At 38.8% G+C, this 11,542-nt stretch overlaps 1 pseudogene; it reads left to right on the top strand.

Annotated features, from left to right (window-relative positions):
* Positions 1-234: 234 nt before the first annotated feature.
* The window catches only part of LOC103659845, a 36,462-nt pseudogene continuing 25,154 nt past the window's right edge, over positions 235-11,542 (top strand).

The following is an 11,542-nucleotide window of genomic DNA, read 5'->3' as shown; positions in this document are numbered from 1 at the left end:
ACTGGTGACTTAGAAGGATTTTGGGGGGCACCTGGCTGGTTCAGCCAGTGGAGCATGCAACTCTTCACCTTGGGGTTGTGAGTTTGAGCCCCACATTGCGCGTAGAGTTTACTTAATAAAATATACATGAAGAAGTGTCCTAAATGCTGAGCCACTTAACATAACCTCATAACCTGCCAGTGGTGTACATGACTTCCTGGGAAGCTTGTAAGAAGTTGTGGTCAATAATCGGCAATGACTTTGCAAAAACATCAAGGGACAAAACACTCCTTAATTGTGATAGACATTGTTGTAAAATGCTTTGAAGGGCTCTCTGCGCCATCATTCACGATGCTGCCAACACCCACAGCCTTGGTCCAATTATTTGGATCAGGAGAATTTACAGGCAACATCAATTTTGGTATGTCCGCATTTGCTTATGTGAGATTTAGGAACCATAAACAACAACCATATCTGAGCAGTCAGCATTGAAATTTATCATCTTTTAGACCATAATTAGACAGAAAAGAAGAATGTAAATGATTAAGAATGAACTGAAGCAAATGTTCAGAGAAGTTGGAAAAATAAGACTCGTTGAATTTCTGTCTTCTAGCATGCCCCTCCTTACACAAACTCTGACACTGGGGTATTAAGGTGAATGTAAATTGGCCATTTCTTTCCAAGCTTGTTCAACTAGAACCTACTACAAATAAGTCTCCGTCTTCCTCTGGCCCCACCCACTCTGCCTAATTTTCTTCACACATGTAACAGATTGTATTTTCCAAATACAGATGCAAATATATTACCCATCCTACCTGCTCTACAATATGACTTTACCACTCACCTATCAAGAAATGGTACCTAAGGGCGCCTGGGCTCAATCAGTTAAGCATCTGCCTTCGGCTCAGGTGATGATCTCTGGGATCAAGCCCCAAACCAAGCTCCCCACTCACCGGGGAGTCTGCTTGCTTTTCCCCTTCCCCTCCCCTTGCTCATGTGCACACGCTTGCTTGCTCTCTCTCTCTCTCTAAAATAAATAAATAAAGTCTTAAAAAAAAAAAATAAAGAAGTGAAGTCTTTTTCTCAACCCTCTCTTGAATTTAGGTGAGCACTGAGATTAGTTTGCCCAGTAGAATACACCAAAATTACATTGTATCACTGCCAGGATTGCCTTTAACTCCCTGACAACTTTTGTTTTGTGATTTTTGCAAGTCAGACACCATGTAAAAAATGTGACTGCCCTGAGACAACCATTTTGTGAGAAATTCAAACCACTCGGAGAGGCCTTGGAGAATGAGACCTCACGTGGCAAGAGAAAGAGATCAAGACTGCAACACTGGACATATGAGTGCAAACGCCATCTTGGAAGTAGACACTCCCCCCCAACAAGGTACCCTAGTGTCCCAGCCAATGCCATGTGGATCAGAGACTGCAGATCTGCCAAAGCCACCCCATATTCCTGACCCACAAAATAAAAAACACAACAAAACAGTTGTTTTAAGTCACTGAGTTTTGGGGTGATTCATTATACAGCAAAGAATAGCAGAATACACACCCTAGAATATGCCTCTGGCATAAAGATAATTCTGAGCTGATTATGTTTGAGAAATAGCAGACACTTCTGAAAATAGAAGTAACCCTTTTACAAGGGAAAGTCATATTTATAAAGCAGATCCCCATTTGTAAGTGTCTCCTTGTCTGTACCAGAAAGAGAATGATGACTATAAATCACAAAAGAATTTTATCAATAAAGAAGGTATTCCCTTAAATCTCCATAGCTAACCTTACTCTTGTTTACTGTGCTTTTCTTGGTAAGCCCTCCTAACGGGCCTCCCTTCCCCATAACATGTTTCTTTGGTATTTAGCTTAAGTTGGTATTTAATTTGGTGGCTTGGACCACCTCAGGGAGTTACTCAGTTTCTCTAGGTATCCCCCCAAGTATACATGAGATACACATGTTAATAAACTTCTGTTTGTTTTCCTTATTAATCTGTCTTTTACTACAGGTGGCCTCAGCCAAGAACTCAGAAGGGTTAGAGGGAAGATTATTTTTCCTCCCCGACAACACTAATAGATAACTCGAACAAAATGCTGTTAATACTACTTTAAATTATTTAACTTTTATTTTTATTTACTTACTTATTGTCTATCGTCCCCTACTAGAATGTAAGACCCAGTCAAGCCATGGCCTTTTCTATCTTATTTATCACTGTGTGTGCGGTGCCTGGAATAAAGCAGGTGTTCAGTAAATAAATATTTGTTAAATTGTTATTGAATGCATTTCCTCCCTGGAGACGCTGAAGGCAACTAATAATGCACTCTGGCTAATATTCTGCTTGTGCCAATCCTTCTTTTATTTTCATTGGAGGCATTTGTCTTTGTGAGGAAAGACATTTCATGCAGAGTCCAGAAAATGTATTGGCAATGTAGCATCATCAAACTGATCAAGTGCAAATTTCAAAAGCAGAACCAAGAGAAGCATTTCCTCTGAGGCCACCAGCATTTAATTTTCAGTATAGCTCCTGGATTCCCACCAGGGTCACAAAGTAGAGAAACCAGTATTTCCTCAGCAATGGCTGATGTGGGCCATACAAAGGGGAGCAAACTAGATGTATTAACTGGAGAGGGAGTATGTATGGCTTTAAAGACAAAGAAAGAAATGTATCAGAAAAACCATCAAGAGGGGCGCCTGGGTGGCACAGCGGCTGAGCGTCTGCCTTCGGCTCAGGGCGTGATCCCGGCGTTATGGGATCGAGCCCCACATCAGGCTCCTCCGCTAGGAGCCTGCTTCTTCCTCTCCCACTCCCCCTGCTTGTGTTCCCTCTCTCGCTGGCTGTCTCTGTCTCTGTCGAATAAATAAATAAAATCTTAAAAAAAAAAAAAAAAAGAAAGAAAAACCATCAAGAGCACGGGTTCATGGTTTTTTTTGTTTGTTTTCAAGAACCTCAAAGGCTTTCACTGATTGAGAATTTGATTATCCCAGCATAGACTGATGTGTTTTCCACTGAAAAGCTGATACTGAAGTCTGCTCATCTTTTCCCTCATAAACAATAAAAACCTTGAGAACTCCAGTAGTTTTGTATCTTCTAGCAAGTCAAGTGTTAAAAGCCATCCTGAATGTTTGCAAGCTTGCCGTTGGAACTTTTCCTACAAAGCACATTTATGAACCAAATATGTTTTTTTCAAAAATAATATCTCTGCTTCTGTAAGTAGCTAATACTAATAGAAATATAGTTTTTTTCTATTCCTTTATTTGTCTCCAAAGTAGTTAAGAACATTAAATGGCAAGCATACCATCACTCTGCCAAAAAAGCAAAGTCTGTTTCTTCCCAAATATCAGGAGTTCATTTTCCCCAGCACAGAGTGGCAAGCAATTATAGACTTAGAGATACGCTGTGCCATGCTCTGCACAGATGTCATGGGTAGATGAATGTACATGTCTTGTATACAGGCATTAGCCCTAGAAAAAAAGATTGATAATGGCCATGAGAATGTTAGCAAGTCTTTGTTTGCCCTTCTCTGTTTTATATAAGGTTTTCTTCATCCTTCTCCCTTCCCTTACAGAGCATTTTAAATGCATTTGGCAATCAGTGCTTTCGTCAAGGATTTTCAGATTTTCCTTATATAGATGCTATTCATCTATTCTCAAAATTCTCTGTAAAATTTGCAACATTCTAATAAGAGACTTACTCTTTAAAGCTGTACAGGATACCTACTAATGGAAATTCACATTATTACCATGTTAAAATTTCCTAGCCCAATATTTTATAATTGTATTTGTGAGTTTATTTAGCTCCCTGTCTGTTTTAAAACACACCATCCTCAATACAGAGTACATACCATCATACATATTAAATGAATCAAACTGCACGCTCTGCCAATACCAGCATGATGCCAGCCCTCCCACCCCATCTCCCAGGAGCAACACCAGCAGTCTAAACAATCCCCTTTAGTTCCCAGCTGGGAGGTACAAATGGAGACTCTTGTGGTTGTGCTCATGTAGAAGGAAACTATTAAAGAGTAAAATACCTGAGCTGTTTCTGATTGCAGAAAGATGACTGGGCCATTAGCAAGAGATTCTGACGTTCACTTTGATCACAGTTTTGAAAAGTACTCTTTTCCTCTCCTAAAGTAATATCATGACATGACGGTTATTAAGGTCACAATGAAAATATAGGAACAAAGCAAGGCTAAGAGACCATTAGAGTCAGTAGTGGGCCCATTCTTTATAATAGCCCCTGCACCCAACTATACAGGATCTGTCTATAAGTGTATTCGCCTTGATAGCAGAACTTGACAGCTACATTTCTATAAAATAGAAGGCCAGTTTCTGGCTTGTCTCCGGGAAGTTACAGAAGTTCTACCAAAAGAGGCAAAATTTAAATTGCCTCTCCGAATGCCACAAAGGGGCCAAAAGGAGAGGCAACCATTCTGCTACAGTGTGCTCAGAGGAAAAATACAGAGAGCTGCAGAGTTGTGGGCAAGAGGAAAGGACCTGCAGGGAGAGTTAACAAGCAACAAGGATTTTACAAGAGACATCGCAGAAGAGCACAGGCTCCTGGTTCAAGCATATGACATTGACAGCTTAGCCATGGAAGAGAGGAGCATTAATCCCTTTTAGTAGAATTCCTAGAAACTAAAAATTTAAGAAAAACAGAGTGGTTCAGAACAGATATTATTCCCTGAGCTATACTTGATGACACAGTCTTACCAAATTTGACCAATGGGGCATTAGAAATTAATATCACACCTCCAGTTGTTATCATTCAAAGTTTATGTAAGTATAATGACATATAATTTTCAACCCATTAAATGGTCTTATTCATTCTCAAGCAATCCTTTTGGTTATCTTCATGAGGTCACGAATTTTTAAAACTCTCTAGATTATCTGATGCCCAAGGTGGAAAGGCTGTAATATCCCCTAGCAACTGCTGTTCTTACAAGGAATATTTCTATCAATCAAATTTGCTGCATCTCACTTGCAATACTGATATTGGTTTACGAGTCATAGGTACCAGCTTAGCTCACACAAATCTATAAAAGAACATAGATGGCAAATTACTGTCTACTGCCCTCTCAATGCATAAGTCCAACAGAAACATTATCCATCTACTCATCAGATGCACAAAGAGACAGATGCCACCTAGTGTTTGATGGGCTAGAGTGCATCCCAATTATATGCCTGGGAGTCTAGTTGCATGCTGGGATTACCCAGATACAGAAATATCAAAAGCGACTGTGATGTACTGCATGCAAAGAACATTCTACACATTAAGGTGCTAGTTTTTCCGTTAGCTAGGTTGATTATACTGGTCAAGGCCCCCGTGTGTCTTGAAGTGGTGGTGCTTTATGGCGTTGTAACAGACTCCTTCAGTTCTGACTGATGCTACCATGGACATCTAAACTTTATACACTGCAATCTTGATAAAGAGCAGAACCAAACCCCAAAAAGCAAACACTCTCTGGGACTAACCCGTGATGTATTTTTACTCCACTCCGTAAAGCAGAATGTTACCTACATTAATACAGTGCAGACATGGACTTGAGATACAAGTACACATTAGATCATTCTTGGCGATGTTTTATCACCAGCTACAGTAAGGAAGAACGTAGTAAAGACACAGTGACCATAACTCTTGGTGGTTTTTTAAAGAACCTCTAACAATTCACTATAAAAGGGATACTGGCTGCTTAAACTTTTGTGTCATAGTTAAAAGTAGATAGGAAAAATGTTCTCCAGGGTTATGTACTAGAGAGTTCTGTAATTTTTTTTTAACTAGACCATGTGACAACTAAAATCCTTCCCCAAAGAAAAATGAATGGAAAATACAGCAAAACATGACACCTGCTAAATCTCATTTCTCACCCCTTTGACTCTTTAGATCATGTTTGTTCTCCTCAAATAAGTTTGGTAATCTAGAAAGCATCAGGCCTGTGTCCAGTACTTATGAAGGCAGAAAACAGTACCATACCCAGGCAATCTGTCTATGGTCTAAGAGACCAGCAATGGGTGGATCTGGCCTTCCTGGTAGATGCAGTTCCAACCTGTTTCTTGGAATATGGGATTTGGGTGAACAGTATATGGGACACTGACCTGAAGAAGTCTGAATACAGATTCATCCCATGTGCACCGACTCTACCATATGTGCTGAATCCTTTACATTAACAATGTGCGAAGTCTACAAACCCAGAGAGGACACTTTGTGCTTTGTGTATCTTTTCTCCCTTTGAGTACTTCCCTGTCTGGAAATCATTCCTAAGAACCTGAAACAACCAAAGGCAAGCCCTTTAGTCTGACCACAAACCAAGCTTATCTTGATGTAGGTTGAGCTTCTCTGACTTCCAGGGCCATCCCACATGTCAATTAAGGAAAGTTGCTTATTATGGGGCTTTTCTTCCTTATCTGCATTGTATGGAGGCCAATCTCTTCAGGTAACTGAAGTGGGTTCTCTAATTTCTGAAGAGCTGCTAAGCACTTACCTCTCCCCACCTCCTGGCTCTGATTCACTGGCATCAATCATCAGCCCTTCTCCAAGATCATGCTTCTAATCCAGTTCCTCCATGTCATTCCATCCTAAATCCCATATAGGATCAAGTATATGTCTCTAAGGATGAGTGATATTTTTATCTCTTTGAAATGATTTAGGTACTAAAGGGATTTGATGGCAGAGGGGTCAATGTTTCTCACAGGAGGCTTTCCTTCTTCCATTTTCTATGCCTTTCCCTGAAGGCCAGGCTCTGTGAGCTCCAACAGACCTGTGAATTCTTTGTGAGGAGCCAGCCATACACTGCAATCTATGTAATAAATCTCTTTGTGTCCTAAAAGCCAATTGTTAAATCACTCTTCAGGGTTTTTTCTTCAAGCTAACTAGCCCACAAATACTTTGTATTCACTTTTCCTTGCCTATTCTTTTTTATTCTGCTTTCTTTTAGGTCTTCTTATAATCTGCCATTTTACAATGTGGACTTTACAATCAGACACACTTGAGCACAAACTGAAAATGAGATTAATTTGTCACTCCCAAATATTTTGTTTCTGTATGTCATATTATACAAACAGTGTCATCCGTGCTTTGTTAGTCACAGCAGAAATCTGCCAATACCAGAAAAGTTTATAGTCCATTATGATTTTTCATCTCTTTCTTGCTGTGCTTAGTCATTGTCCTTCACGTCACTGTATGTGGGCTTTTTTTCCCACTACATGTTGGGAAATGCCAAACTCATTTTCACGGTGTTCTTGCCAATATGAACAGGGAGTGGGTGGCCACTGACCTGGGACCTGGAATATCAAGGACACAGAGTAGCAGAGATAACTCAGATGTGATTGTTCATGATTTTGTGATTTTTAATACTCTAAATGATGATTTTATTAGAAAGGTTAAGGGAATAACACTATAATCGATCATAAGTGTAGAGCACTTTGAAGAGCTTTCACATACCTGAACCATTTGGCTCTCATTAACCTCACTTTAATATAAGCTGAGTAAGCAATATATTATTATCCACTTTTACAAATGCAAAAACTGAGGATTACAGCAATTAATGATTTGCCTATTATCACCCTACTAGCAGAAATGCAAATCACAATAAAAACCCAGATTTTCTGATTCTCTGTCTAGGAATCATTTTTCTACACCAAGGTTTTAAAATTTTGTTCAATGGGGGGGGGGTGCCTGGGTGGCTCAGTCATTAAGCATCTGCCTTTGGCTCAGGGCGTGATCCCCGGGTCCTGGGATCGAGCCCCACATCAGGCTCCTACGCTGGGAGCCTGCTTCTTCCTCTCCCACTCCCCCTGCTTGTGTTCCCTCTCTCGCTGGCTGTCTCTCTCTCTGTCAAATAAATTTTTTTAAAAATCTTAAAAAATTTTTTTTTTGTTCGATGGGAGCTCTAAGGGCTTCTGAAGTCCACTCAGGGACCTGCCAAAAGGGAAGAAGGAGACCAAGTGACCAGGCTTTTAGGTCCCAGCCCCTGCTTTGATGAAGGCTGTATCTATTTCATCAGTTGGGTTTCTGTTAAATCTTTAGCTTAAAAGATTTCTGCTTGGAAATATATACATTACTTTAAAAAGAACATGAGGGTAGTAGGGACCATGAGAGATAAATGGGTCCAGAGAACAAAAGCTAATATGTGAGTGAATTGAGAATACCAAATGTATGGCCAGCACCCTGTGGCATTTCCTGTCTAGCAGCAGCCCTGCTCATGAGTAGGTGATCCCTCCTCAGAGAATAATAAAGGTGCAGCTGACATTGTTCCTATTTTTTATGAATGTAAAATCCACTGAAAAAATGGGACAGCTACGTACAAAAATGAACAAAGGGAAAAAATGCACATAGACACATATGACACAATTATGCTCACACGTGCGTAACAACAAAGGCTCAGAAAGCTCTAGAGCTGGCATGATGCTGCTGCAGCAACTATGACAAAACCCTATCTACCTTGCTCACTCCATCACTGTGCTCCCTTGCTGGGCCCTTTTCCTGGCCCAATACCCAAACTTCCCATAAATGCCTACCTTTACTTAGGGGAGAAAGAAAATGAGGAAAGCGCTCTGATAAGGAAGGTCGCAAAGAGTACATGCCACTCCTCCTAAGAGATGTAGCATTTTCAAAAGAGGACTCTATCGAGGGAAAGGCCAAGGATGAAGAGACAGAAATGAATTGCTAATGGTCCGGTGCAAGTCTTTGGTGAAGGTGACAGTTTAGAATAAGAAATTTCCCCATGGAATGAAACATGAGAGACTATGGACTATGAGAAACAAACTGAGGGCTACAGAGGGGAGGGGGGTGGGGGAATGGGATAGACCGGTGATGGGTAGTAAGGAGGGCACATATTGCATGGTGCACTGGGTGTTATACACAACTAATGAATCATCGAGCCTTACATCAAAAACCGGGGATGTACTGTATGGTGACTAACATAATATAATGAAAAATCATTATTAATAAAAAAAAAAAAAAAAAGAAATTTCCCCATGATGTTTCTTCATGTCTATCCATTAGGCACACATGCATCCCTTGGCATATGACCACCATACCTGGGAGCCCAGGCAGATCTCTGGTAAAGTAAATACAGTTTAAGCTTTAGAGTCACTTAACATGCATAGACCTCCTTCATGGCCCTGAGAGAAACGGTAGCAATATGTTTTTGTAACATTTGCAAAAATGAGATTTTTTCTTTAACCAAAATTATTTAGGATCTTTCCATTCTGACTGCTCCATCATACTTCTCTCATGTCAGGTGGCATCGGACTGGCTATCAGCATTTTGGGGATCCAGCCAAAAGGAAATTGAGTTGAGATACATTTAATTTGGGTTAGTGGAATATATTTATGTTGCCCACAGTTGTTTTTTTATATAGGTAAATTATTCTGAGCTATCCCATTGTAGGAATGGTTTCCAGAAATACTTGTTTTGCCCACTGAGTCATACTAGGAGGGACCAATACAGAGGTCATATTGAGACAAACTTTTTCCCATACAGCATCCAGCACTAGAAGTATGTGGAAAATAGGAAAAATAAATTTTGAATTGTACAGAACCAAAAGCTAATCTGTAAAAAATTCTTCCAATCATCAAATGAGCACAATTCTAAGTAGAGCATCTATTTATCATCCTCATTAAAACAGAAGTTCTCACATCTTGGGGAAGTCTCAGTAACACAGAGTACATAATTATAGATAAAACACATTTTTTCTGGGATTTATGTGAAATTGAATTTATCAGAAGTCTTGTGTTTGAAGGACATATCTGGTAGCAGAAATACACAGCAATACATTTGTGTGTGGTCATACTTAAGCATCCTATCAAACCATCAAACAAATCTCAATAACCCATATTTAGTGAAACACTGAATTATGTTCATACTCTCCCCATAGAAAATGATAATACAAAAATCATGTCACATGAAAAAGCAATCAAAATTTAATCTGCTAAAATGTAAAGAAAAAAGGTATCGTGAAGATGTGTCAGACAGTTATAATTTAAAAATATGTTTTTCTGGGTGTATTTGTATTATTTGTCATTTGTTAAATTTATAATGTTTTAATTTGTCTCCTCACCCAAATAAATATCATCTTTGGTTCTCATTCTGTAGGCTTTAATCTTCTATTATTTTTCTTTAAAAGGGCTCCAAAACTGTGTAACCTTCTGGCCTACAAGTCTTGGATATTCTCATGCTATAAATAACATTTGAGGTGAATTATGCTGGGAAGATTCTGTACCTATTCAATGTAAACTTCTTAAACTCAGAGAGATTAACAATTATTTCCTTCTATGTCCAGACTTTCTACCCACTTGTGAACTCTCCTTGTCCATATCACTCAAAGCAAAACCGATAGCATCCTCATAATTTATACTATTGTCTTTTTATTCTAGAAAAAGATGAATCATGGTTATAATTTTTATTTTTACCACTGCCCTTTGTTCAGCCCCACACACGATTTAAAAAAGCATAATCATTCTTGCAAAAAAGAAATTCAGAATCATCGCCAAATGAAAATGATTCATTCTTCACCAGAAAAGAAAAACACAATGCATTATTAACAATAAAATCTCTGTAAGCATAGAAGTCATGAATCCGTTTCTCAAAAACCTATTTTGCCAAACTATTCATGCTTTTCATTTAAGGGAGTAGTATTCCTATATTTTAGGTTTTCACGTGCATATCATTTACTAAATTTACATCAAATATAATATAATGTATCTACAACATAATGTCTAAGTATGAAAGTCAGTATTTTAATATAATTGCCCATTTATATTAAAAGCCTCTTATAAAAATCTTTTCCCCTCCTGAAATATCTTTTTTCCCAATGAGAATAATAGTCATAATTACAGAGTAGTAACACATGACAGATAATGTTCCAATTTTAGAAAATTAGCTCTTTCTTAGCCTTGCAATGAAACCCTTTTTATCTGACTTGGTATCAGTGTCATGCAGAATGAGGGTATTATTTGGCTTTTCAAGGTAAAGAGACACCTAGTAAAGAATCCACTGAGACAAAATTATATTAGCCAACACCGATGGTACTCAAAAAAAGAAAAAAAGAGAGAAAAAAAAGATAGCCGAAGAAAATGGTTTGAAGCAGTTTTTAAAACTACACTTAAACCATTCCTTTAAATTAAAATTGAGTTTTATATTCACAGCACATTGATTTGTCTTCTGGTAAAACTGGATGTCCAGTAAGCCATTTCCAAATATTTCTTGATATCATATAAGTCTAGTACTACAACCAGTCTGTTCATCACATGGCTTAAAACTTAGTCTCTAAACCCCCAAACCAGGTTATCTAGAATGTTTAAGTGGTCAATAATAACAGAGTGAAATGAGCACTGGCCAATATGTCTGCATCCAGCCTCCCCCGGCACCACTTCTCACTTGGCCTCAATTTGTCTGTAAAGTGGAAGTGGGGAGGGTGGGTTAGACACAGTCTTCTGTGGAATACTTATTTCTTGAGTAACGACCCATTACCATGGATAAGTTCAAATTCTCTACTTGGGAAGTAGTTGTAATTTTCTCCATTTTACAAACGAGGAAACTGAGTCTCAGAGAGGGAAAGAAGA

The sequence above is a fragment of the Ursus maritimus genome, unplaced genomic scaffold, assembly GCF_017311325.1.
Source record: "Ursus maritimus isolate PB19 unplaced genomic scaffold, ASM1731132v1 scaffold_1, whole genome shotgun sequence".
Taxonomy (NCBI): domain Eukaryota; kingdom Metazoa; phylum Chordata; class Mammalia; order Carnivora; family Ursidae; genus Ursus; species Ursus maritimus.
The sequence above is the reverse complement of the archived record's forward strand: the minus strand, read 5'-3'. Positions and strand labels throughout refer to the sequence as shown.